The sequence below is a fragment of the Petromyzon marinus genome, chromosome 31 (genome assembly GCF_048934315.1).
Source record: "Petromyzon marinus isolate PM22_M1 ecotype Great Lakes invasive population chromosome 31, UKy_Petmar_22M1.pri1.0, whole genome shotgun sequence".
NCBI classification, from domain to species: Eukaryota; Metazoa; Chordata; class Hyperoartia; order Petromyzontiformes; family Petromyzontidae; genus Petromyzon; species Petromyzon marinus.
The window spans coordinates 10778361-10801925 of record NC_133697.1 but is presented as its reverse complement, the minus strand read 5'-3'; the positions used below and the strand labels follow the sequence as shown (position 1 = coordinate 10801925).

The 23565-nt window shown below is 42.4% G+C and overlaps 1 long non-coding RNA gene and 27 other non-coding genes across 29 annotated transcripts in view; all 28 read left to right on the top strand.

The window, feature by feature from the left end:
* The window catches only part of LOC116947834 (uncharacterized), a 61576-nt gene that overhangs the window by 10415 nt on the left and 27596 nt on the right, over positions 1-23565 (top strand). The window lies entirely within an intron of this gene.
* TRNAT-CGU (transfer RNA threonine (anticodon CGU)) lies at positions 24-96 on the top strand. Its single transcript has one exon. It is a non-coding gene; the product is annotated as a tRNA-Thr (tRNA).
* Positions 861-933, top strand: TRNAT-CGU (transfer RNA threonine (anticodon CGU)). The gene has a single exon. It is a non-coding gene; the product is annotated as a tRNA-Thr (tRNA).
* TRNAT-UGU (transfer RNA threonine (anticodon UGU)) lies at positions 2115-2187 on the top strand. The gene has a single exon. It is a non-coding gene; the product is annotated as a tRNA-Thr (tRNA).
* Positions 2496-2568, top strand: TRNAT-CGU (transfer RNA threonine (anticodon CGU)). The gene has a single exon. It is a non-coding gene; the product is annotated as a tRNA-Thr (tRNA).
* On the top strand, positions 3593-3665 carry TRNAT-CGU (transfer RNA threonine (anticodon CGU)). The gene has a single exon. It is a non-coding gene; the product is annotated as a tRNA-Thr (tRNA).
* Positions 4693-4765, top strand: TRNAT-UGU (transfer RNA threonine (anticodon UGU)). The gene has a single exon. It is a non-coding gene; the product is annotated as a tRNA-Thr (tRNA).
* On the top strand, positions 5946-6019 carry TRNAT-UGU (transfer RNA threonine (anticodon UGU)). The gene has a single exon. It is a non-coding gene; the product is annotated as a tRNA-Thr (tRNA).
* Positions 6332-6404, top strand: TRNAT-UGU (transfer RNA threonine (anticodon UGU)). Its single transcript has one exon. It is a non-coding gene; the product is annotated as a tRNA-Thr (tRNA).
* Positions 6713-6785, top strand: TRNAT-CGU (transfer RNA threonine (anticodon CGU)). Its single transcript has one exon. It is a non-coding gene; the product is annotated as a tRNA-Thr (tRNA).
* Positions 7550-7622, top strand: TRNAT-CGU (transfer RNA threonine (anticodon CGU)). Its single transcript has one exon. It is a non-coding gene; the product is annotated as a tRNA-Thr (tRNA).
* Positions 8803-8875, top strand: TRNAT-UGU (transfer RNA threonine (anticodon UGU)). Its single transcript has one exon. It is a non-coding gene; the product is annotated as a tRNA-Thr (tRNA).
* Positions 9184-9256, top strand: TRNAT-CGU (transfer RNA threonine (anticodon CGU)). The gene has a single exon. It is a non-coding gene; the product is annotated as a tRNA-Thr (tRNA).
* TRNAT-CGU (transfer RNA threonine (anticodon CGU)) lies at positions 10284-10356 on the top strand. The gene has a single exon. It is a non-coding gene; the product is annotated as a tRNA-Thr (tRNA).
* Positions 11384-11456, top strand: TRNAT-CGU (transfer RNA threonine (anticodon CGU)). The gene has a single exon. It is a non-coding gene; the product is annotated as a tRNA-Thr (tRNA).
* Positions 12637-12709, top strand: TRNAT-UGU (transfer RNA threonine (anticodon UGU)). Its single transcript has one exon. It is a non-coding gene; the product is annotated as a tRNA-Thr (tRNA).
* Positions 13022-13094, top strand: TRNAT-UGU (transfer RNA threonine (anticodon UGU)). Its single transcript has one exon. It is a non-coding gene; the product is annotated as a tRNA-Thr (tRNA).
* On the top strand, positions 13403-13475 carry TRNAT-CGU (transfer RNA threonine (anticodon CGU)). The gene has a single exon. It is a non-coding gene; the product is annotated as a tRNA-Thr (tRNA).
* TRNAT-CGU (transfer RNA threonine (anticodon CGU)) lies at positions 14238-14310 on the top strand. The gene has a single exon. It is a non-coding gene; the product is annotated as a tRNA-Thr (tRNA).
* On the top strand, positions 15492-15564 carry TRNAT-UGU (transfer RNA threonine (anticodon UGU)). The gene has a single exon. It is a non-coding gene; the product is annotated as a tRNA-Thr (tRNA).
* On the top strand, positions 15873-15945 carry TRNAT-CGU (transfer RNA threonine (anticodon CGU)). The gene has a single exon. It is a non-coding gene; the product is annotated as a tRNA-Thr (tRNA).
* TRNAT-CGU (transfer RNA threonine (anticodon CGU)) lies at positions 16972-17044 on the top strand. Its single transcript has one exon. It is a non-coding gene; the product is annotated as a tRNA-Thr (tRNA).
* On the top strand, positions 18226-18299 carry TRNAT-UGU (transfer RNA threonine (anticodon UGU)). Its single transcript has one exon. It is a non-coding gene; the product is annotated as a tRNA-Thr (tRNA).
* Positions 18613-18685, top strand: TRNAT-CGU (transfer RNA threonine (anticodon CGU)). The gene has a single exon. It is a non-coding gene; the product is annotated as a tRNA-Thr (tRNA).
* Positions 19449-19521, top strand: TRNAT-CGU (transfer RNA threonine (anticodon CGU)). Its single transcript has one exon. It is a non-coding gene; the product is annotated as a tRNA-Thr (tRNA).
* Positions 20546-20618, top strand: TRNAT-CGU (transfer RNA threonine (anticodon CGU)). Its single transcript has one exon. It is a non-coding gene; the product is annotated as a tRNA-Thr (tRNA).
* Positions 23080-23152, top strand: TRNAT-UGU (transfer RNA threonine (anticodon UGU)). Its single transcript has one exon. It is a non-coding gene; the product is annotated as a tRNA-Thr (tRNA).
* Positions 23463-23535, top strand: TRNAT-CGU (transfer RNA threonine (anticodon CGU)). Its single transcript has one exon. It is a non-coding gene; the product is annotated as a tRNA-Thr (tRNA).

Here is a 23565-nt window from a genome sequence, read left to right as displayed (position 1 = left end):
TTGGCATAAAACTGTCACCAAAAGGCTCCATAGCTCAGGGGTTAGAGCACTGGTTTCGTAAACCAGGGGTCGTGAGTTCAATTCTCACTGGGGCCTTGATTTTGCTTATACTTCAAAGAGACTGAGTGAATCATAAAACCCTTGGTTTTCAAAATTGGCCTATGATGTGGGAGATCACCGAGTCACTATTAAGGAAACAGGGATGCAATTTGGACCTAGTATTTCACAGTAATGTGGCAGTTTTTTCCGGATTATTCCCACCCGAAAGGTATTATTTAGAAGTGTCATATGTGTACGTATTTAAATTCAAACTTCCCAAGTCATGAGCTGCTAACATGGTCAAGTTTACATGCAGCTGTGTTACGCAATTTGTCGTTTTTGTCCACTTCGCAATTAACTTCTCAGTTGAGGCATTGGTGCCCTCTTTCATTAACAGGTTTTGTGAGCTTTTGAATTTGCAGATGCAGTAATGGAGTGGCTCCATAGCTCATTGGAAAGACCACTGGTCTTGTAAACCAGGAGTCGCGAGTTCAATTTTCGCTGGGGGCTGTGTAGTTTTGCATCCTGCTTCGGCAATATTGACAAATCTAGACGCTGTTCTTTTAAGTTTTCAGCAATGCTAATAACAAACAGCAGGGGGCACGGTAGCACTGACTTGGTGCAGGTGTGGCATTGTTTTGGGCAGCAACTCACTTAGGAGTTTACTTGTTTGAATACATTTTTACTTTTAAAGTGCGTGTGCGTTAAAATAGTCGTTTTATCGGTCACCAGTTTCTTAGAGAGCCAGGTTTTTGGTATTGTGATATGTTTCCTCAATTGTGTTCTCACCTCAAGAGGTTTGCATAAAACTGCCACCAACAGGCTCCATAGCTCAGGGGTTAGAGCACTGGTTTCGTAAACCAGGGGTCGTGAGTTCAATTCTCACTGGGGCCTCTTTTATTTTACACCTTCTTGAGACTGTGATTGAAAATAGAAGTTGTTGGTTTTACAAGTTGGCCCATGTTCGAGCACACCAAGTCATTGTTCATTTCACCCAGGACCAAGGTGGTCCTAGCATCTTGTATTAATGTTGAAATGTTTCTGAATTAATATCGTCCAAATACATTTGTTGTGAAGTGTCGTCGGAAAATAGCACTGAATTTGTCTTGCATTAAGGCATAGATGGGAATAGCTCTGTTGCTCAGCAGTGAAAGCGTTGGTCTTGTGAACTGAGGGTCGTGCCTTCAGTTCCAGATGGAGATTATAAGTCGGTTGACATGCTGCATTTGTAACATTTTGAAATATTGTACTACTTTTTGTGTTAAGTTTGTTGTCCTTCACCCGCATCTACGATGAGCGCGGTCGGCTACATACGGTACAAAAGAAGTTCTACATTCGTACTTTTAAAAGCTGAGCACGAGTGTGAGGATCTGCTACTTATTCATGGCAGCAGGGGGCACGCCAGCAACGTTGTTCTGTTTAAGTGTGGCGTTTTATAATGCACACAACCTAGTTTTATTTTTATTTATTTTCAAATGTGCGCATGTCTTAAAGCATTTTTTCATAGTTCATCCGTTCTTCAGAGGGCCACGTTTTTGGGTATTTGGTGTAGCTAATTTTGTTGGTATATTAGTTCGACATTCCCTTAGAAGTTGATACACCTCTCCACTCTGTTGGCTCCATAGCTCAAGGGGTAGAGCACGGGTTTTGTAAACCAGGGGTCGTGAGTTCAATTCTTACTCGTTGCATATTTTTGCTTATTCTTCAAAGAGACTGAGTGAATCATAAAACCCTTTTTTTTTCAAAATTGGCCTATGCTGTGGGAGATCACCGAGTCACTATTAAGGAAACCGAGATGTAATTTGGACCTCGTATTTCGCAGTAATGTGGCAGTTTTTTCTGGATTATTCCCACCCGAAAGTTATTATTTAGAAGTGTCATATGTGTACGTATTTAAATTCAAACTTCCCAAGTCATGAGTTGCTAACATGGTCAAGTTTACATGAAGCTGTGTTACGCAATTTGTCGTTTTTGGCCACATCGCAATTACCTTTTCACCTGAGGCATTGGTAGCATCTTGCGTTAACAGGTTTCGTGAGCTTTTTAATTCTGCATTTGAAAGTGTCGAAGAGGGTGGCTCCATAGCTCAGTGGTTAGAGCACTGGTCTTGTAAACCAGGGGTCGCGAGTTCAATTCTCGCTGGGGCCTCTGTAGTTTTGCATCCTGCTTCGGCAATATTGACAAATCAAGAGGCTGTTTTTTTAAGTTTTCAGCAATGCTAATAACATAGCAGGGGGCACGGTAGAACTGACTTGGTGCAGGTGTGGCATTCTTTTGTGCAACAACTAACTTAGGAGTTTACTTGTTTGAATACATTTTTACTTTTAAAGTGCGTGTGCGATAAAATAGTCGTTTTATCGGTCACCAGTTTCTCAGAGAGCCAGGTTTTTGGTATTGTGATATGGTTCCTCAATTGTGTTCTCACCTCAAGAGGTTGCATAAAACTGTCACCAACAGGCTCCATAGCTCAGGGGTTAGAGCACTGGTTTCGTAAACCAGGGGTCGTGAGTTCAATTCTCACTGGGGCCTGTTTTATTTTACACCTTCTTGAGACTGTGATTGAAATTGTAAGTTCTTTGTTTTACAAGTTGGCCCATGTTCGAGCGCACCAAGTCATTGTTCATTTCACCTGGGACCAAGGTGGCCGTAGCATCTTGTATTAATGTTGAAAAGTTTCTGAATTGATATCGTCCAAATACATTTGTTGTGAAGGGTCGTCGGAAAATCGCACTGAATGGGTCTTGCATTCAGGCATAGATGGGAATAGTTCTGTTGCTCAGCAGTGAAAGCGCTGGTCTTGTGAACTGAGGGTCGTGCCTTCAGTTCTAGCTGGAGATTATAAGTCGGTTGACATCCTGCATTGGTAACATTTTGAAATGTTGTACTACTTTTTGTGTTAAGTTTGTTGTCGTCCTGCACCTACGATGAGCGCGGTCAGCTACATATGGTACGAAAGAAGTTCTACATTCGTACTTTTACAATCTTAGCACGAGTGTGAGCACCTGCTACTTACTCTTTGGTTCTATTCGGTAAAGTCACGTAGGTGAAAATAAAGTAACAAAAAATCACGACGTTTCGGCCACAACATAAGCGGCCTTCATCAGGTGAAGGGACGAGACTGTCTGGAGGACAGCGCTGGAGTGAGAGAAGCCACGCTTAGATCACGACCTTTAAGCTGTGTGAGAGTTTGGTTACAGCACCGGTCTTGTAAACCAGGGGTCGCGAGTTCAATTCTCGCTGGGGCCTCTGTAGTTTTGCATCCTGCTTCGGCAATATTGACATATCAAAAGGCTGTTCTTTTAAGTTTTCAGCAATGCTAATAACATACAGCAGGGGGCACGGTAGAACTGACTTGGTGCAGGTGTGGCATTCTTTTGTGCAACTAACTTAGGAGTTTACTTGTTTGAATACATTTTTACTTTTAAAGTGCGTGTGCGATAAAATAGTCGTTTTATCGGTCACCAGTTTCTCAGAGAGCCAGGTTTTTGGTATTGTGATATGGTTCCTCAATTGTGTTCTCACCTCAAGAGGTTGCATAAAACTGTCAGCAACAGGCTCCATAGCTCAGGGGTTAGAGCACTGGTTTCGTAAACCAGGGGTCGTGAGTTCAATTCTCACTGGGGCCTCTTTTATTTTACACCTTCTTGAGACTGTGATTGAAATTGTAAGTTCTTTGTTTTACAAGTTGGCCCATGTTCGAGCGCACCAAGTCATTGTTCATTTCACCTGGGACCAAGGTGGCCGTAGCATCTTGTATTAATGTTGAAAAGTTTCTGAATTGATATCGTCCAAATACATTTGTTGTGAAGGGTCGTCGGAAAATCGCACTGAATGGGTCTTGCATTCAGGCATAGATGGGAATAGTTCTGTTGCTCAGCAGTGAAAGCGCTGGTCTTGTGAACTGAGGGTCGTGCCTTCAGTTCTAGCTGGAGATTATAAGTCGGTTGACATCCTGCATTGGTAACATTTTGAAATGTTGTACTACTTTTTGTGTTAAGTTTGTTGTCGTCCTGCACCTACGATGAGCGTGGTCAGCTACATATGGTACGAAAGAAGTTCTACATTCGTACTTTTACAATCTTAGCACGAGTGTGAGCACCTGCTACTTACTCTTTGGTTCTATTCGGTAAAGTCACGTAGGTGAAAATAAAGTAACAAAAAATCACGACGTTTCGGCCACAACATAAGTGGCCTTCATCAGGTGAAGGGACGAGACTGTCTGGAGGACAGCGCTGGAGTGAGAGAAGCCACGCTTAGATCACGACCTTTAAGCTGTGTGAGAGTTTGGTTACAGCACCGGTCTTGTAAACCAGGGGTCGCGAGTTCAATTCTCGCTGGGGCCTCTGTAGTTTTGCATCCTGCTTCGGCAATATTGACATATCAAAAGGCTGTTCTTTTAAGTTTTCAGCAATGCTAATAACATACAGCAGGGGGCACGGTAGAACTGACTTGGTGCAGGTGTGGCATTCTTTTGTGCAACAACTAACTTAGGAGTTTACTTGTTTGAATAAATTTTTACTTTTAAAGTGCGTGTGCGATAAAATAGTCGTTTTATCGGTCACCAGTTTCTCAGAGAGCCAGGTTTTTGGTATTGTGATATGTTTCCTCAATTGTGTTCTCACCTCAAGAGGTTGCATAAAACTGTCACCAACAGGCTCCATAGCTCAGGGGTTAGAGCACTGGTTTTGTAAACCAGGGGTCGTGAGTTCAATTCTCACTGGGGCCTCTTTTATTTTACACCTTTTTGAGACTGTGATTGAAAATAGAAGTTGTTGGTTTTACAAGTTGGCCCATGTTCGAGCACACCAAGTCATTGTTCATTTCACCTGGGACCAAGGTGGCCCTAGCATCTTGTATTAATGTTGAAATGTTTCTGAATTAATATCGTCCAAATACATTTGTTGTGAAGTGTCGTCGGAAAATAGCACTGAATTTGTCTTGCATTAAGGCATAGATGGGAATAGCTCTGTTGCTCAGCAGTGAAAGCGTTGGTCTTGTGAACTGAGGGTCGTGCCTTCAGTTCCAGATGGAGATTATAAGTCGGTTGACATGCTGCATTTGTAACATTTTGAAATATTGTACTACTTTTTGTGTTAAGTTTGTTGTCCTTCACCCGCATCTACGATGAGCGCGGTCGGCTACATACGGTACAAAAGAAGTTCTACATTCGTACTTTTAAAAGCTGAGCACGAGTGTGAGGATCTGCTACTTATTCATGGCAGCAGGGGGCACGCCAGCAACGTTGTTCTGTTTAAGTGTGGCGTTTTATAATGCACACAACCTAGTTTTATTTTTATTTATTTTCAAATGTGCGCATGTCTTAAAGCATTTTTTCATAGTTCATCCGTTCTTCCGAGGGCCACGTTTTTGGGTATTTGGTGTAGCTTATTTTGTTGGTATATTAGTTCGACATTCCCTTAGAAGTTGATACACCTCCCCACTCCATTGGCTCCATAGCTCAAGGGGTAGAGCACTGGTTTTGTAAACCAGGGGTCGTGAGTTCAATTCTTACTCGTTGCATATTTTTGCTTATTCTTCAAAGAGACTGAGTGAATCATAAAACCCTTTTTTTTCAAAATTGGCCTATGCTGTGGGAGATCACCGAGTCACTATTAAGGAAACCGAGATGTAATTTGGACCTCGTATTTCGCAGTAATGTGGCAGTTTTTTCTGGATTATTCCCACCCGAAAGTTATTATTTAGAAGTGTCATATGTGTACGTATTTAAATTCAAACTTCCCAAGTCATGAGTTGCTAACATGGTCAAGTTTACATGAAGCTGTGTTACGCAATTTGTCGTTTTTGGCCACATCGCAATTACCTTTTCACCTGAGGCATTGGTAGCATCTTGCGTTAACAGGTTTCGTGAGCTTTTTAATTCTGCATTTGAAAGTATCGAACAGGGTGGCTCCATAGCTCAGTGGTTAGAGCACTGGTCTTGTAAACCAGGGGTCGCGAGTTCAATCTCTCGCTGGGGGCTGTGTAGTTTTGCATCCTGCTTCGGCAATATTGACAAATCTAGAGACTATTCTTTTAAGTTTTCAGCAATGCTAATAACAAACAGCAGGGGGCACGGTAGCACTGACTGGGTGCAGGTGTGGCATTGTTTTGGCCAACAACTCACTTAGGAGTTTACTTGTTTGAATACATTTTTACTTTTAAAGTGCGTGTGCAATAAAATTATTCGTTTTTATCGGTCACCAGTTTCTCAGAGAGCCCGGTTTTTGGTATTGTGATATGGTTCCTCAATTGTGTTCTCACCTCAAGAGGTTGCATAAAACTGTCACCAACAGGCTCCATAGCTCAGTGGTTAGAGCACTGGTCTTGTAAACCAGGGGTCGCGAGTTCAATTCTCGCTGGGGCCTCTGTAGTTTTGCATCCTGCTTCGGCAATATTGACAAATCAAGAGGCTGTTTTTTTAAGTTTTCAGCAATGCTAATAACATAGCAGGGGGCACGGTAGAACTGACTTGGTGCAGGTGTGGCATTCTTTTGTGCAACAACTAACTTAGGAGTTTACTTGTTTGAATACATTTTTACTTTTAAAGTGCGTGTGCGATAAAATAGTCGTTTTATCGGTCACCAGTTTCTCAGAGAGCCCGGTTTTTGGTATTGTGATATGTTTCCTCAATTGTGTTCTCACCTCAAGAGGTTGCATAAAACTGTCACCAACAGGCTCCATAGCTCAGGGGTTAGAGCACTGGTTTCGTAAACCAGGGGTCGTGAGTTCAATTCTCACTGGGGCCTTGTTTTTGCTTATACTTCAAAGAGACTGAGTGAATCATAAAACCCTTGGTTTTCAAAATTGGCCTATGATGTGGGAGATCACCGAGTCACTATTAAGGAAACAGGGATGCAATTTGGACCTAGTATTTCACAGTAATGTGGCAGTTTTTTCCGGATTATTCCCACCCGAAAGGTATTATTTAGAAGTGTCATATGTGTACGTATTTAAATTCAAACTTCCCAAGTCATGAGCTGCTAACATGGTCAAGTTTACATGCAGCTGTGTTACGCAATTTGTCGTTTTTGTCCACTTCGCAATTAACTTCTCAGTTGAGGCATTGGTGCCCTCTTTCATTAACAGGTTTTGTGAGCTTTTGAATTTGCAGATGCAGTAATGGAGTGGCTCCATAGCTCATTGGAAAGACCACTGGTCTTGTAAACCAGGAGTCGCGAGTTCAATTTTCGCTGGGGGCTGTGTAGTTTTGCATCCTGCTTCGGCAATATTGACAAATCTAGACGCTGTTCTTTTAAGTTTTCAGCAATGCTAATAACAAACAGCAGGGGGCACGGTAGCACTGACTTGGTGCAGGTGTGGCATTGTTTTGGGCAGCAACTCACTTAGGAGTTTACTTGTTTGAATACATTTTTACTTTTAAAGTGCGTGTGCGTTAAAATAGTCGTTTTATCGGTCACCAGTTTCTTAGAGAGCCAGGTTTTTGGTATTGTGATATGTTTCCTCAATTGTGTTCTCACCTCAAGAGGTTTGCATAAAACTGCCACCAACAGGCTCCATAGCTCAGGGGTTAGAGCACTGGTTTCGTAAACCAGGGGTCGTGAGTTCAATTCTCACTGGGGCCTCTTTTATTTTACACCTTCTTGAGACTGTGATTGAAAATAGAAGTTGTTGGTTTTACAAGTTGGCCCATGTTCGAGCACACCAAGTCATTGTTCATTTCACCTGGGACCAAGGTGGCCCTAGCATCTTGTATTAATATTGAAATGTTTCTGAATTAATATCGTCCAAATACATTTGTTGTGAAGTGTCGTCGGAAAATAGCACTGAATTTGTCTTGCATTAAGGCATAGATGGGAATAGCTCTGTTGCTCAGCAGTGAAAGCGTTGGTCTTGTGAACTGAGGGTCGTGCCTTCAGTTCCAGATGGAGATTATAAGTCGGTTGACATGCTGCATTTGTAACATTTTGAAATATTGTACTACTTTTTGTGTTAAGTTTGTTGTCCTTCACCCGCATCTACGATGAGCGCGGTCGGCTACATACGGTACAAAAGAAGTTCTACATTCGTACTTTTAAAAGCTGAGCACGAGTGTGAGGATCTGCTACTTATTCATGGCAGCAGGGGGCACGCCAGCAACGTTGTTCTGTTTAAGTGTGGCGTTTTATAATGCACACAACCTAGTTTTATTTTTATTTATTTTCAAATGTGCGCATGTCTTAAAGCATTTTTTCATAGTTCATCCGTTCTTCAGAGGGCCACGTTTTTGGGTATTTGGTGTAGCTAATTTTGTTGGTATATTAGTTCGACATTCCCTTAGAAGTTGATACACCTCCCCACTCCGTTGGCTCCATAGCTCAAGGGGTAGAGCACTGGTTTTGTAAACCAGGGGTCGTGAGTTCAATTCTTACTCGTTGCATATTTTTGCTTATTCTTCAAAGAGACTGAGTGAATCATAAAACCCTTTTTTTTCAAAATTGGCCTATGCTGTGGGAGATCACCGAGTCACTATTAAGGAAACCGAGATGTAATTTGGACCTCGTATTTCGCAGTAATGTGGCAGTTTTTTCTGGATTATTCCCACCCGAAAGTTATTATTTAGAAGTGTCATATGTGTACGTATTTAAATTCAAACTTCCCAAGTCATGAGTTGCTAACATGGTCAAGTTTACATGAAGCTGTGTTACTCAATTTGTCGTTTTTGGCCACATCGCAATTACCTTTTCACCTAAGGCATTGGTAGCATCTTGCGTTAACAGGTTTCGTGAGCATTTTAATTCTGCATTTGAAAGTATCGAACAGGGTGGCTCCATAGCTCAGTGGTTAGAGCACTGGTCTTGTAAACCAGGGGTCGCGAGTTCAATTCTCGCTGGGGCCTCTGTAGTTTTGCATCCTGCTTCGGCAATATTGACAAATCAAGAGGCTGTTTTTTTAAGTTTTCAGCAATGCTAATAACATAGCAGGGGGCACGGTAGAACTGACTTGGTGCAGGTGTGGCATTCTTTTGTGCAACAACTAACTTAGGAGTTTACTTGTTTGAATACATTTTTACTTTTAAAGTGCGTGTGCGATAAAATAGTCGTTTTATCGGTCACCAGTTTCTCAGAGAGCCAGGTTTTTGGTATTGTGATATGGTTCCTCAATTGTGTTCTCACCTCAAGAGGTTGCATAAAACTGTCACCAACAGGCTCCATAGCTCAGGGGTTAGAGCACTGGTTTCGTAAACCAGGGGTCGTGAGTTCAATTCTCACTGGGGCCTCTTTTATTTTACACCTTCTTGAGACTGTGATTGAAATTGTAAGTTCTTTGTTTTACAAGTTGGCCCATGTTCGAGCGCACCAAGTCATTGTTCATTTCACCTGGGACCAAGGTGGCCGTAGCATCTTGTATTAATGTTGAAAAGTTTCTGAATTGATATCGTCCAAATACATTTGTTGTGAAGGGTCGTCGGAAAATCGCACTGAATGGGTCTTGCATTCAGGCATAGATGGGAATAGTTCTGTTGCTCAGCAGTGAAAGCGCTGGTCTTGTGAACTGAGGGTCGTGCCTTCAGTTCTAGCTGGAGATTATAAGTCGGTTGACATCCTGCATTGGTAACATTTTGAAATGTTGTACTACTTTTTGTGTTAAGTTTGTTGTCGTCCTGCACCTACGATGAGCGTGGTCAGCTACATATGGTACGAAAGAAGTTCTACATTCGTACTTTTACAATCTTAGCACGAGTGTGAGCACCTGCTACTTACTCTTTGGTTCTATTCGGTAAAGTCACGTAGGTGAAAATAAAGTAACAAAAAATCACGACGTTTCGGCCACAACATAAGCGGCCTTCATCAGGTGAAGGGACGAGACTGTCTGGAGGACAGCGCTGGAGTGAGAGAAGCCACGCTTAGATCACGACCTTTAAGCTGTGTGAGAGTTTGGTTACAGCACCGGTCTTGTAAACCAGGGGTCGCGAGTTCAATTCTCGCTGGGGCCTCTGTAGTTTTGCATCCTGCTTCGGCAATATTGACATATCAAAAGGCTGTTCTTTTAAGTTTTCAGCAATGCTAATAACATACAGCAGGGGGCACGGTAGAACTGACTTGGTGCAGGTGTGGCATTCTTTTGTGCAACAACTAACTTAGGAGTTTACTTGTTTGAATACATTTTTACTTTTAAAGTGCGTGTGCGATAAAATAGTCGTTTTATCGGTCACCAGTTTCTCAGAGAGCCAGGTTTTTGGTATTGTGATATGGTTCCTCAATTGTGTTCTCACCTCAAGAGGTTGCATAAAACTGTCACCAACAGGCTCCATAGCTCAGGGGTTAGAGCACTGGTTTCGTAAACCAGGGGTCGTGAGTTCAATTCTCACTGGGGCCTCTTTTATTTTACACCTTCTTGAGACTGTGATTGAAATTGTAAGTTCTTTGTTTTACAAGTTGGCCCATGTTCGAGCGCACCAAGTCATTGTTCATTTCACCTGGGACCAAGGTGGCCGTAGCATCTTGTATTAATGTTGAAAAGTTTCTGAATTGATATCGTCCAAATACATTTGTTGTGAAGGGTCGTCGGAAAATCGCACTGAATGGGTCTTGCATTCAGGCATAGATGGGAATAGTTCTGTTGCTCAGCAGTGAAAGCGCTGGTCTTGTGAACTGAGGGTCGTGCCTTCAGTTCTAGCTGGAGATTATAAGTCGGTTGACATCCTGCATTGGTAACATTTTGAAATGTTGTACTACTTTTTGTGTTAAGTTTGTTGTCGTCCTGCACCTACGATGAGCGCGGTCAGCTACATATGGTACGAAAGAAGTTCTACATTCGTACTTTTACAATCTTAGCACGAGTGTGAGCACCTGCTACTTACTCTTTGGTTCTATTCGGTAAAGTCACGTAGGTGAAAATAAAGTAACAAAAAATCACGACGTTTCGGCCACAACATAAGCGGCCTTCATCAGGTGAAGGGACGAGACTGTCTGGAGGACAGCGCTGGAGTGAGAGAAGCCACGCTTAGATCACGACCTTTAAGCTGTGTGAGAGTTTGGTTACAGCACCGGTCTTGTAAACCAGGGGTCGCGAGTTCAATTCTCGCTGGGGCCTCTGTAGTTTTGCATCCTGCTTCGGCAATATTGACATATCAAAAGGCTGTTCTTTTAAGTTTTCAGCAATGCTAATAACATACAGCAGGGGGCACGGTAGAACTGACTTGGTGCAGGTGTGGCATTCTTTTGTGCAACAACTAACTTAGGAGTTTACTTGTTTGAATACATTTTTACTTTTAAAGTGCGTGTGCGATAAAATAGTCGTTTTATCGGTCACCAGTTTCTCAGAGAGCCAGGTTTTTGGTATTGTGATATGGTTCCTCAATTGTGTTCTCACCTCAAGAGGTTGCATAAAACTGTCACCAACAGGCTCCATAGCTCAGGGGTTAGAGCACTGGTTTCGTAAACCAGGGGTTGTGAGTTCAATTCTCACTGGGGCCTCTTTTATTTTACACCTTCTTGAGACTGTGATTGAAATTGTAAGTTCTTTGTTTTACAAGTTGGCCCATGTTCGAGCGCACCAAGTCATTGTTCATTTCACCTGGGACCAAGGTGGCCGTAGCATCTTGTATTAATGTTGAAAAGTTTCTGAATTGATATCGTCCAAATACATTTGTTGTGAAGGGTCGTCGGAAAATCGCACTGAATGGGTCTTGCATTCAGGCATAGATGGGAATAGTTCTGTTGCTCAGCAGTGAAAGCGCTGGTCTTGTGAACTGAGGGTCGTGCCTTCAGTTCCAGATGGAGATTATAAGTCGGTTGACATGCTGCATTTGTAACATTTTGAAATATTGTACTACTTTTTGTGTTAAGTTTGTTGTCCTTCACCCGCATCTACGATGAGCGCGGTCGGCTACATACGGTACAAAATAAGTTCTACATTCGTACTTTTAAAAGCTGAGCACGAGTGTGAGGATCTGCTACTTATTCATGGCAGCAGGGGGCACGCCAGCAACGTTGTTCTGTTTAAGTGTGGCGTTTTATAATGCACACAACCTAGTTTTATTTTTATTTATTTTCAAATGTGCGCATGTCTTAAAGCATTTTTTCATAGTTCATCCGTTCTTCCGAGGGCCACGTTTTTGGGTATTTGGTGTAGCTTATTTTGTTGGTATATTAGTTCGACATTCCCTTAGAAGTTGATACACCTCCCCACTCCGTTGGCTCCATAGCTCAAGGGGTAGAACACTGGTTTTGTAAACCAGGGGTCGTGAGTTCAATTCTTACTCGTTGCATATTTTTGCTTATTCTTCAAAGAGACTGAGTGAATCATAAAACCCTTTTTTTTCAAAATTGGCCTATGCTGTGGGAGATCACCGAGTCACTATTAAGGAAACCGAGATGTAATTTGGACCTCGTATTTCGCAGTAATGTGGCAGTTTTTTCTGGATTATTCCCACCCGAAAGTTATTATTTAGAAGTGTCATATGTGTACGTATTTAAATTCAAACTTCCCAAGTCATGAGTTGCTAACATGGTCAAGTTTACATGAAGCTGTGTTACGCAATTTGTCGTTTTTGGCCACATCGCAATTACCTTTTCACCTGAGGCATTGGTAGCATCTTGCGTTAACAGGTTTCGTGAGCTTTTTAATTCTGCATTTGAAAGTGTCGAACAGGGTGGCTCCATAGCTCAGTGGTTAGAGCACTGGTCTTGTAAACCAGGGGTCGCGAGTTCAATTCTCGCTGGGGCCTCTGTAGTTTTGCATCCTGCTTCGGCAATATTGACATATCAAAAGGCTGTTCTTTTAAGTTTTCAGCAATGCTAATAACATACAGCAGGGGGCACGGTAGAACTGACTTGGTGCAGGTGTGGCATTCTTTTGTGCAACAACTAACTTAAGAGTTTACTTGTTTGAATACATTTTTACTTTTAAAGTGCGTGTGCAATAAAATAGTCGATTTTTATCGGTCACCAGTTTCTCAGAGAGCCCGGTTTTTGGTATTGTGATATGGTTCCTCAATTGTGTTCTCACCTCAAGAGGTTGCATAAAACTGTCACCAACAGGCTCCATAGCTCAGTGGTTAGAGCACTGGTCTTGTAAACCAGGGGTCGCGAGTTCAATTCTCGCTGGGGCCTCTGTAGTTTTGCATCCTGCTTCGGCAATATTGACAAATCAAGAGGCTGTTTTTTTAAGTTTTCAGCAATGCTAATAACATAGCAGGGGGCACGGTAGAACTGACTTGGTGCAGGTGTGGCATTCTTTTGTGCAACAACTAACTTAGGAGTTTACTTGTTTGAATACATTTTTACTTTTAAAGTGCGTGTGCGATAAAATAGTCGTTTTATCGGTCACCAGTTTCTCAGAGAGCCCGGTTTTTGGTATTGTGATATGTTTCCTCAATTGTGTTCTCACCTCAAGAGGTTGCATAAAACTGTCACCAACAGGCTCCATAGCTCAGGGGTTAGAGCACTGGTTTCGTAAACCAGGGGTCGTGAGTTCAATTCTCACTGGGGCCTTGTTTTTGCTTATACTTCAAAGAGACTGAGTCAATCATAAAACCCTTGGTTTTCAAAATTGGCCTATGATGTGGGAGATCACCGAGTCACTATTAAGGAAACAGGGATGCAATTTGGACCTAGTATTTCACAGTAATGTGGCAGTTTTTTCCGGATTATTCCCACCCGAAAGGTATTATTTAGAAGTGTCATATGTGTACGTATTTAAATTCAAACTTCCCAAGTCATGAGCTGCTAACATGGTCAAGTTTACATGCAGCTGTGTTACGCAATTTGTCGTTTTTGTCCACTTCGCAATTAACTTCTCAGTTGAGGCATTGGTGCCCTCTTTCATTAACAGGTTTTGTGAGCTTTTGAATTTGCAGATGCAGTAATGGAGTGGCTCCATAGCTCATTGGAAAGACCACTGGTCTTGTAAACCAGGAGTCGCGAGTTCAATTTTCGCTGGGGGCTGTGTAGTTTTGCATCCTGCTTCGGCAATATTGACATCTAGACGCTGTTCTTTTAAGTTTTCAGCAATGCTAATAACAAACAGCAGGGGGCACGGTAGCACTGACTTGGTGCAGGTGTGGCATTGTTTTGGGCAGCAACTCACTTAGGAGTTTACTTGTTTGAATACATTTTTACTTTTAAAGTGCGTGTGCGTTAAAATAGTCGTTTTATCGGTCACCAGTTTCTCAGAGAGCCAGGTTTTTGGTATTGTGATATGTTTCCTCAATTGTGTTCTCACCTCAAGAGGTTTGCATAAAACTGCCACCAACAGGCTCCATAGCTCAGGGGTTAGAGCACTGGTTTCGTAAACCAGGGGTCGTGAGTTCAATTCTCACTGGGGCCTCTTTTATTTTACACCTTCTTGAGACTGTGATTGAAAATAGAAGTTGTTGGTTTTACAAGTTGGCCCATGTTCGAGCACACCAAGTCATTGTTCATTTCACCTGGGACCAAGGTGGCCCTAGCATCTTGTATTAATGTTGAAATGTTTCTGAATTAATATCGTCCAAATACATTTGTTGTGAAGTGTCGTCGGAAAATAGCACTGAATTTGTCTTGCATTAAGGCATAGATGGGAATAGCTCTGTTGCTCAGCAGTGAAAGCGTTGGTCTTGTGAACTGAGGGTCGTGCCTTCAGTTCCAGATGGAGATTATAAGTCGGTTGACATGCTGCATTTGTAACATTTTGAAATATTGTACTACTTTTTGTGTTAAGTTTGTTGTCCTTCACCCGCATCTACGATGAGCGCGGTCGGCTACATACGGTACAAAATAAGTTCTACATTCGTACTTTTAAAAGCTGAGCACGAGTGTGAGGATCTGCTACTTATTCATGGCAGCAGGGGGCACGCCAGCAACGTTGTTCTGTTTAAGTGTGGCGTTTTATAATGCACACAACCTAGTTTTATTTTTATTTATTTTCAAATGTGCGCATGTCTTAAAGCATTTTTTCATAGTTCATCCGTTCTTCAGAGGGCCACGTTTTTGGGTATTTGGTGTAGCTAATTTTGTTGGTATATTAGTTCGACATTCCCTTAGAAGTTGATACACCTCCCCACTCCGTTGGCTCCATAGCTCAAGGGGTAGAGCACTGGTTTTGTAAACCAGGGGTCGTGAGTTCAATTCTTACTCGGTGCATATTTTTGCTTATTCTTCAAAGAGACTGAGTGAATCATAAAACCCTTTTTTTTTCAAAATTGGCCTATGCTGTGGGAGATCACCGAGTCACTATTAAGGAAACCGAGATGTAATTTGGACCTCGTATTTCGCAGTAATGTGGCAGTTTTTTCTGGATTATTCCCACCCGAAAGTTATTATTTAGAAGTGTCATATGTGTACGTATTTAAATTCAAACTTCCCAAGTCATGAGTTGCTAACATGGTCAAGTTTACATGAAGCTGTGTTACGCAATTTGTCGTTTTTGGCCACATCGCAATTACCTTTTCACCTGAGGCATTGGTAGCATCTTGCGTTAACAGGTTTCGTGAGCTTTTTAATTCTGCATTTGAAAGTATCGAACAGGGTGGCTCCATAACTCAGTGGTTAGAGCACTGGTCTTGTAAACCAGGGGTCGCGAGTTCAATTCTCGCTGGGGCCTCTGTATTTTTGCATCCTGCTTCGGCAATATTGACAAATCAAGAGGCTGTTTTTTTAAGTTTTCAGCAATGCTAATAACATAGCAGGGGGCACGGTAGAACTGACTTGGTGCAGGTGTGGCATTCTTTTGTGCAACAACTAACTTAGGAGTTTACTTGTTTGAATACATTTTTACTTTTAAAGTGCGTGTGCGATAAAATAGTCGTTTTATCGGTCACCAGTTTCTCAGAGAGCCAGGTTTTTGGTATTGTGATATGGTTCCTCAATTGTGTTCTCACCTCAAGAGCTTGCATAAAACTGTCACCAACAGGCTCCATAGCTCAGGGGTTAGAGCACTGGTTTCGTAAACCAGGGGTCGTGAGTTCAATTCTCACTGGGGCCTCTTTTATTTTACACCTTCTTGAGACTGTGATTGAAATTGTAAGTTCTTTGTTTTACAAGTTGGCCCATGTTCGAGCGCACCAAGTCATTGTTCATTTCACCTGGGACCAAGGTGGCCGTAGCATCTTGTATTAATGTTGAAAAGTTTCTGAATTGATATCGTCCAAATACATTTGTTGTGAAGGGTCGTCGGAAAATCGCACTGAATGGGTCTTGCATTCAGGCATAGATGGGAATAGTTCTGTTGCTCAGCAGTGAAAGCGCTGGTCTTGTGAACTGAGGGTCGTGCCTTCAGTTCTAGCTGGAGATTATAAGTCGGTTGACATCCTGCATTGGTAACATTTTGAAATGTTGTACTACTTTTTGTGTTAAGTTTGTTGTCGTCCTGCACCTACGATGAGCGCGGTCAGCTACATATGGTACGAAAGAAGTTCTACATTCGTATTTTACAATCTTACCACGAGTGTGAGCACCTGCTACTTACTCTTTGGTTCTATTCGGTAAAGTCACGTAGGTGAAAATAAAGTAACAAAAAATCACGACGTTTCGGCCACAACATAAGCGGCCTTCATCAGGTGAAGGGACGAGACTGTCTGGAGGACAGCGCTGGAGTGAGAGAAGCCACGCTTAGATCACGACCTTTAAGCTGTGTGAGAGTTTGGTTACAGCACCGGTCTTGTAAACCAGGGGTCGCGAGTTCAATTCTCGCTGGGGCCTCTGTAGTTTTGCATCCTGCTTCGGCAATATTGACATATCAAAAGGCTGTTCTTTTAAGTTTTCAGCAATGCTAATAACATACAGCAGGGGGCACGGTAGAACTGACTTGGTGCAGGTGTGGCATTCTTTTGTGCAACAACTAACTTAGGAGTTTACTTGTTTGAATACATTTTTACTTTTAAAGTGCGTGTGCGATAAAATAGTCGTTTTATCGGTCACCAGTTTCTCAGAGAGCCAGGTTTTTGGTATTGTGATATGGTTCCTCAATTGTGTTCTCACCTCAAGAGGTTGCATAAAACTGTCACCAACAGGCTCCATAGCTCAGGGGTTAGAGCACTGGTTTCGTAAACCAGGGGTCGTGAGTTCAATTCTCACTGGGGCCTCTTTTATTTTACACCTTCTTGAGACTGTGATTGAAAATAGAAGTTCTTGGTTTTACAAGTTGGCCCATGTTCGAGCGCACCAAGTCATTGTTCATTTCACCTGGGACCAAGGTGGCCCTAGCATCTTGTATTAATGTTGAAATGTTTCTGAATTGATATCGTCCAAATACATTTGTTGTGAAGTTTCGTCGGAAAATAGCACTGAATGTGGCTTGCAGTAAGACATGGATGGGAGTAGCTCTGTTGCTCAGCAGTGAAAGCGCTGGTTTTGTAAACTGAGGGTCGTGCCTTCAGTTCTAGATGGAGGTTATAAGTCGGTTGACATACTGCATTTGTAACATTTTGAAATATTGTACTACTTTTTGTGTTAAGTTTGTTGTCCTTCACCCGCATCTACGATGAGCGCGGTCGGCTACATACGGTCCAAAAGAAGTTCTACATTCGTACTTTTAAAATCTGAGCACGAGTGTGAGGATCTGCTACTTATTCATGGCAGCAGGGGGCACGCCAGCAACGTTGTTCGGTTTAAGTGTGGCGTTTTATAATGCACACAACCTAGTTTTATTTTTATTTATTTTCCAATGTGCGCATGTGTTAAAGCATTTTTTCATAGTTTATCCGTTCTTCAGAGGGCCACGTTTTTGCATATTTGGTGTAGCTAATTTTGTTGGGATATTAGTTCGACATTCCCTTAGAAGTTGCTACAACTCCCCGCTCAGATGGCTCTATAGCTCAGGGGGAAGAGCACAGGTTTTGTAAACCAGGGGTCGTGAGTTCAATTCTTACCAGCTTCTTCTTTTTGCTTATTCTTCAAAGAGACTGAGTGAATCATAAAACCCTTGGTTTTCAAAATTGGCCGATGCTGTGGGAGAGCACCGATTCACTATTAAGGAAACCGGGATGTAATTTGGACCTCGTATTTCACAGTAATGTGGCAATTTTTTTCTGGATTATTCCCACCCGAAAGTTATTATTTAGAAGTGTCATATGTGTACGTATTTAAATTCAAACTTCCCAAGTCATGAGTTGCTAACATGGTCAAGTTTACATGAAGCTGTGTTACGCAATTTGTCGTTTTTGGCCACATCGCAATTAACTTCTCACCTGAGGCATTGGTAGCATCTTGCGTTAACAGGTTTTGTGAGCTTTTTAATTCTGCATTTGAAGGTGTCGAACAGGGTGGCTCCATAGCTCAGTGTTTAGAGCACTGGTCTTGTAAACCAGGGGTCGCGAGTTCAATCTCTCGCTGGGGGCTGTGTAGTTTTGCATCCTGCTTCGGCAATATTGACAAATCTAGAGACTGTTCTTTTAAGTTTTCAGCAATGCTAATAACAAACAGCAGGGGGCACGGTAGCACTGACTGGGTGCAGGTGTGGCATTGTTTTGGGCAACAACTCACTTAGGAGTTTACTTGTTTGAATACATTTTTACTTTTAAAGTGCGTGTGCAATAAAATTATTCGTTTTTATCGGTCACCAGTTTCTCAGAGAGCCCGGTTTTTGGTATTGTGATATGTTTCCTCAATTGTGTTCTCACCTCAAGAGGTTGGCATAAAACTGTCACCAAAAGGCTCCATAGCTCAGGGGTTAGAGCACTGGTTTCGTAAACCAGGGGTCGTGAGTTCAATTCTCACTGGGGCCTTGTTTTTGCTTATACTTCAAAGAGACTGAGTGAATCATAAAACCCTTGGTTTTCAAAATTGGCCTATGATGTGGGAGATCACCGAGTCACTATTAAGGAAACAGGGATGCAATTTGGACCTAGTATTTCACAGTAATGTGGCAGTTTTTTCCGGATTATTCCCACCCGAAAGGTATTATTTAGAAGTGTCATATGTGTACGTATTTAAATTCAAACTTCCCAAGTCATGAGCTGCTAACATGGTCAAGTTTACATGCAGCTGTGTTACGCAATTTGTCGTTTTTGTCCACTTCGCAATTAACTTCTCAGTTGAGGCATTGGTGCCCTCTTTCATTAACAGGTTTTGTGAGCTTTTGAATTTGCAGATGCAGTAATGGAGTGGCTCCATAGCTCATTGGAAAGACCACTGGTCTTGTAAACCAGGAGTCGCGAGTTCAATTTTCGCTGGGGGCTGTGTAGTTTTGCATCCTGCTTCGGCAATATTGACAAATCTAGACGCTGTTCTTTTAAGTTTTCAGCAATGCTAATAACAAACAGCAGGGGGCACGGTAGCACTGACTTGGTGCAGGTGTGGCATTCTTTTGTGCAACAACTAACTTAGGAGTTTACTTGTTTGAATACATTTTTACTTTTAAAGTGCGTGTGCGATAAAATAGTCGTTTTATCGGTCACCAGTTTCTCAGAGAGCCAGGTTTTTGGTATTGTGATATGGTTCCTCAATTGTGTTCTCACCTCAAGAGGTTGCATAAAACTGTCACCAACAGGCTCCATAGCTCAGGGGTTAGAGCACTGGTTTCGTAAACCAGGGGTCGTGAGTTCAATTCTCACTGGGGCCTCTTTTATTTTACACCTTCTTGAGACTGTGATTGAAATTGTAAGTTCTTTGTTTTACAAGTTGGCCCATGTTCGAGCGCACCAAGTCATTGTTCATTTCACCTGGGACCAAGGTGGCCGTAGCATCTTGTATTAATGTTGAAAAGTTTCTGAATTGATATCGTCCAAATACATTTGTTGTGAAGGGTCGTCGGAAAATCGCACTGAATGGGTCTTGCATTCAGGCATAGATGGGAATAGTTCTGTTGCTCAGCAGTGAAAGCGCTGGTCTTGTGAACTGAGGGTCGTGCCTTCAGTTCTAGCTGGAGATTATAAGTCGGTTGACATCATGCATTGGTAACATTTTGAAATGTTGTACTACTTTTTGTGTTAAGTTTGTTGTCGTCCTGCACCTACGATGAGCGCGGTCAGCTACATATGGTACGAAAGAAGTTCTACATTCGTACTTTTACAATCTTAGCACGAGTGTGAGCACCTGCTACTTACTCTTTGGTTCTATTCGGTAAAGTCACGTAGGTGAAAATAAAGTAACAAAAAATCACGACGTTTCGGCCACAACATAAGCGGCCTTCATCAGGTGAAGGGACGAGACTGTCTGGAGGACAGCGCTGGAGTGAGAGAAGCCACGCTTAGATCACGACCTTTAAGCTGTGTGAGAGTTTGGTTACAGCACCGGTCTTGTAAACCAGGGGTCGCGAGTTCAATTCTCGCTGGGGCCTCTGTAGTTTTGCATCCTGCTTCGGCAATATTGACATATCAAAAGGCTGTTCTTTTAAGTTTTCAGCAATGCTAATAACATACAGCAGGGGGCACGGTAGAACTGACTTGGTGCAGGTGTGGCATTCTTTTGTGCAACTAACTTAGGAGTTTACTTGTTTGAATACATTTTTACTTTTAAAGTGCGTGTGCGATAAAATAGTCGTTTTATCGGTCACCAGTTTCTCAGAGAGCCAGGTTTTTGGTATTGTGATATGTTTCCTCAATTGTGTTCTCACCTCAAGAGGTTGCATAAAACTGTCACCAACAGGCTCCAAAGCTCAGGGGTTAGAGCACTGGTTTCGTAAACCAGGGGTCGTGAGTTCAATTCTCACTGGGGCCTCTTTTATTTTACACCTTCTTGAGACTGTGATTGAAAATGTAAGTTCTTGGTTTTACAAGTTGGCCCATGTTCGAGCGCACCAAGTCATTGTTCATTTCACCTGGGACCAAGGTGGCCGTAGCATCTTGTATTAATGTTGAAAAGTTTCTGAATTGATATGGTCCAAATACATTTGTTGTGAAGGGTCGTCGTAAAATAGCACTGAATGGGTCTTGCATTCAGGCATCGATGGGAATAGTTCTGTTGCTCAGCAGTGAAAGCGCTGGTCTTGTGAACTGAGGGTCGTGCCTTCAGTTCTAGCTGGAGATTATAAGTCGGTTGACATCATGCATTGGTAACATTTTGAAATGTTGTACTACTTTTTTGTTTAGTTTGTTGTCGTCCTGCACCTACGATGAGCGCGGTCAGCTACATATGGTACGAAAGAAGTTCTACATTCGTACTTTTACAATCTTAGCACGAGTGTGAGCACCTGCTACTTACTCTTTGGTTCTATTCGGTAAAGTCACGTAGGTGAAAATAAAGTAACAAAAAATCACGACGTTTCGGCCACAACATAAGCGGCCTTCATCAGGTGAAGGGACGAGACTGTCTGGAGGACAGCGCTGGAGTGAGAGAAGCCACGCTTAGATCACGACCTTTAAGCTGTGTGAGAGTTTGGTTACAGCACCGGTCTTGTAAACCAGGGGTCGCGAGTTGATGTCTCGCTGGGGGCTGTGTAGTTTTGCATCCTGCTTCGGCAATATTGACATATCTAGAGGGTGTTCTTTTAAGTATTCAGCAATGCTAATAACAAACAGCAGGGGGCACGGTAGCACTGACTTGGTGCAGGTGTGGCATTGTTTTGTGCAACAACTATCTTAGGAGTTTACTTGTTTGAATACATTTTTACTTTTAAAGTGCGTGTGCGATAAAATAGTCGTTTTATCGGTCACCAGTTTCTCAGAGAGCCAGGTTTTTGGTATTGTGATATGTTTCCTCAATTGTGTTCTCACCTCAAGAGGTTTGCAATAAACTGCCACCAACAGGCTCCATAGCTTAGGGGTTAGAGCACTGGTTTCGTAAACCAGGGGTCGTGAATTCAAGTCTCACTCGGGCCTCTTTTATTTTACACCTTCTTGAGACTGTGATTGAAAATAGAAGTTCTTGGTTTTACTGGGTAGGAACGAAGTTGTAAACTGAGTGTACCAGCCTGCAATAGATTAATGTGTCCGTCCATCCCCTTTCAATACTTTAACGAAGTGAAATCTCGTGCTGTTGGGTGTAAAATCAGCAATAGACAGCGCAGAGACTTGTCCTACCAGCCCACCCTGCAGGGACCAGTTAAAAGTTGACCCATGTGAGAGCGCACCAAGTCATTGTTAATTTCACCCAGGACCAAGGTGGCCCTAGCATATTGTATTAATGTTGAAATGTTTCTGAATTGATATCGTCCAAATACATTTGTTGTGAAGTGTCGTCGGAAAATAGCACTGAATGGGTCTTGCATTAAGACATAGATGGGAATAGTTCTGTTGCTCAGCAGTGAAAGCGCTGGTCTTGTGAACTGAGGGTCGTGCCTTCAGTTCTAGCTGGAGATTATAAGTCGGTTGACATCCTGCATTGGTAACATTTTGAAATGTTGTGCTACTTTGTGTGTTAAGTTTGTTGTCCTTCCCCCGCACCTATGATGAGCGCGGTCGGCTACATATGGTACGAAAGATGTTCTACATTCGTCCTTTTAAAATCTGAGCACCAGTGTGAGCACCTGCTACTTATTCATGGCAGCAGGGGGCACGCCAGCAACGTTGTTCGGTATAAGTGTGGCGTTTTATAATGCACACAATTTAGTTTTCTTGTTTGATTTTAATTTTATTTTCCAATGTGCGCATGTGTTAAAGCATTTTTTCATAGTTCATCCGTTCTTCAGAGGGCCACGTTTTTGCGTATTTGGTGTAGCTAATTTTATTGGGATATTAGTTCGACATTCCCTTAGAAGTTGATACAACTAAGCACTCAGATGGCTCCATAGCTCAGGGGGTAGAGCACTGGTTTTGTAAACCAGGGGTCGTGAGTTCAATTCTCACTAGCTCCTTCTTTTTGCTTATTCTTCAAAGAGACTGAGTGAAACATTAAAACCCTTGCTTTTCAAAATTGGCCGATGCTGTGGGAGAGCACCGATTCACTATTAAGGAAACCGGGATGCAATTTGGACCTCGTATTTCACAGTAATGTGGCAGTTTTTTCCGGATTATTCCCACCCGAAAGTTATTATTTAGAAGTGTCATATGTGTACGTATTTGAATTCAAACTTCCCAAGTCATGAGTCGCTAACATGGTCAAGTTAACATGAAGCTGTGTTACGCAATTTGTCGTTTTTGGCCACATCGCAATTAACTTCTCACCTGAGGCATTGGTAGCATCTTGCGTTAACAGGTTTTGTGAGCTTTTTATTCTGCATTTGAAGGTGTCGAAAAGGAGTGGCTCCATAGCTCAGTGGTTAGAGCACTGGTCTTGTAAACCAGGGGTCGCGAGTTCAATTCGCGCTGGGGCCTCTGGAGTTTTGCATCCTGCTTCGGCAATATTGACAAATCTAGACGCTCTTTTTTAAGTTTTCAGCAATGCCAATATCAAACAGCAGGGGGCACGGTAGCACTGACTTGGTACAGTTGTGGCATTGTTTTGGGCAACAACTAACTTAGGAGTTTACTTGTTTGAATACATTTTTACTTTTAAAGTGCGTGTGCGATAAAATAGTCGTCCTATCGGTCACCAGTTTCTCAGAGAGCCAGGTTTTTGGTATTGTGATATGTTTCCTCAATTGTGTTCTCACCTCAAGAGGTTGGCGTAAAACTGCCACCAACAGGCTCCATAGCTCAGGGGTTAGAGCACTGGTTTCGTAAACCAGGGGTCGTGAGTTCAATTCTCACTGGGGCCTCTTTTATTTTACACCTTCTTGAGACTGTGA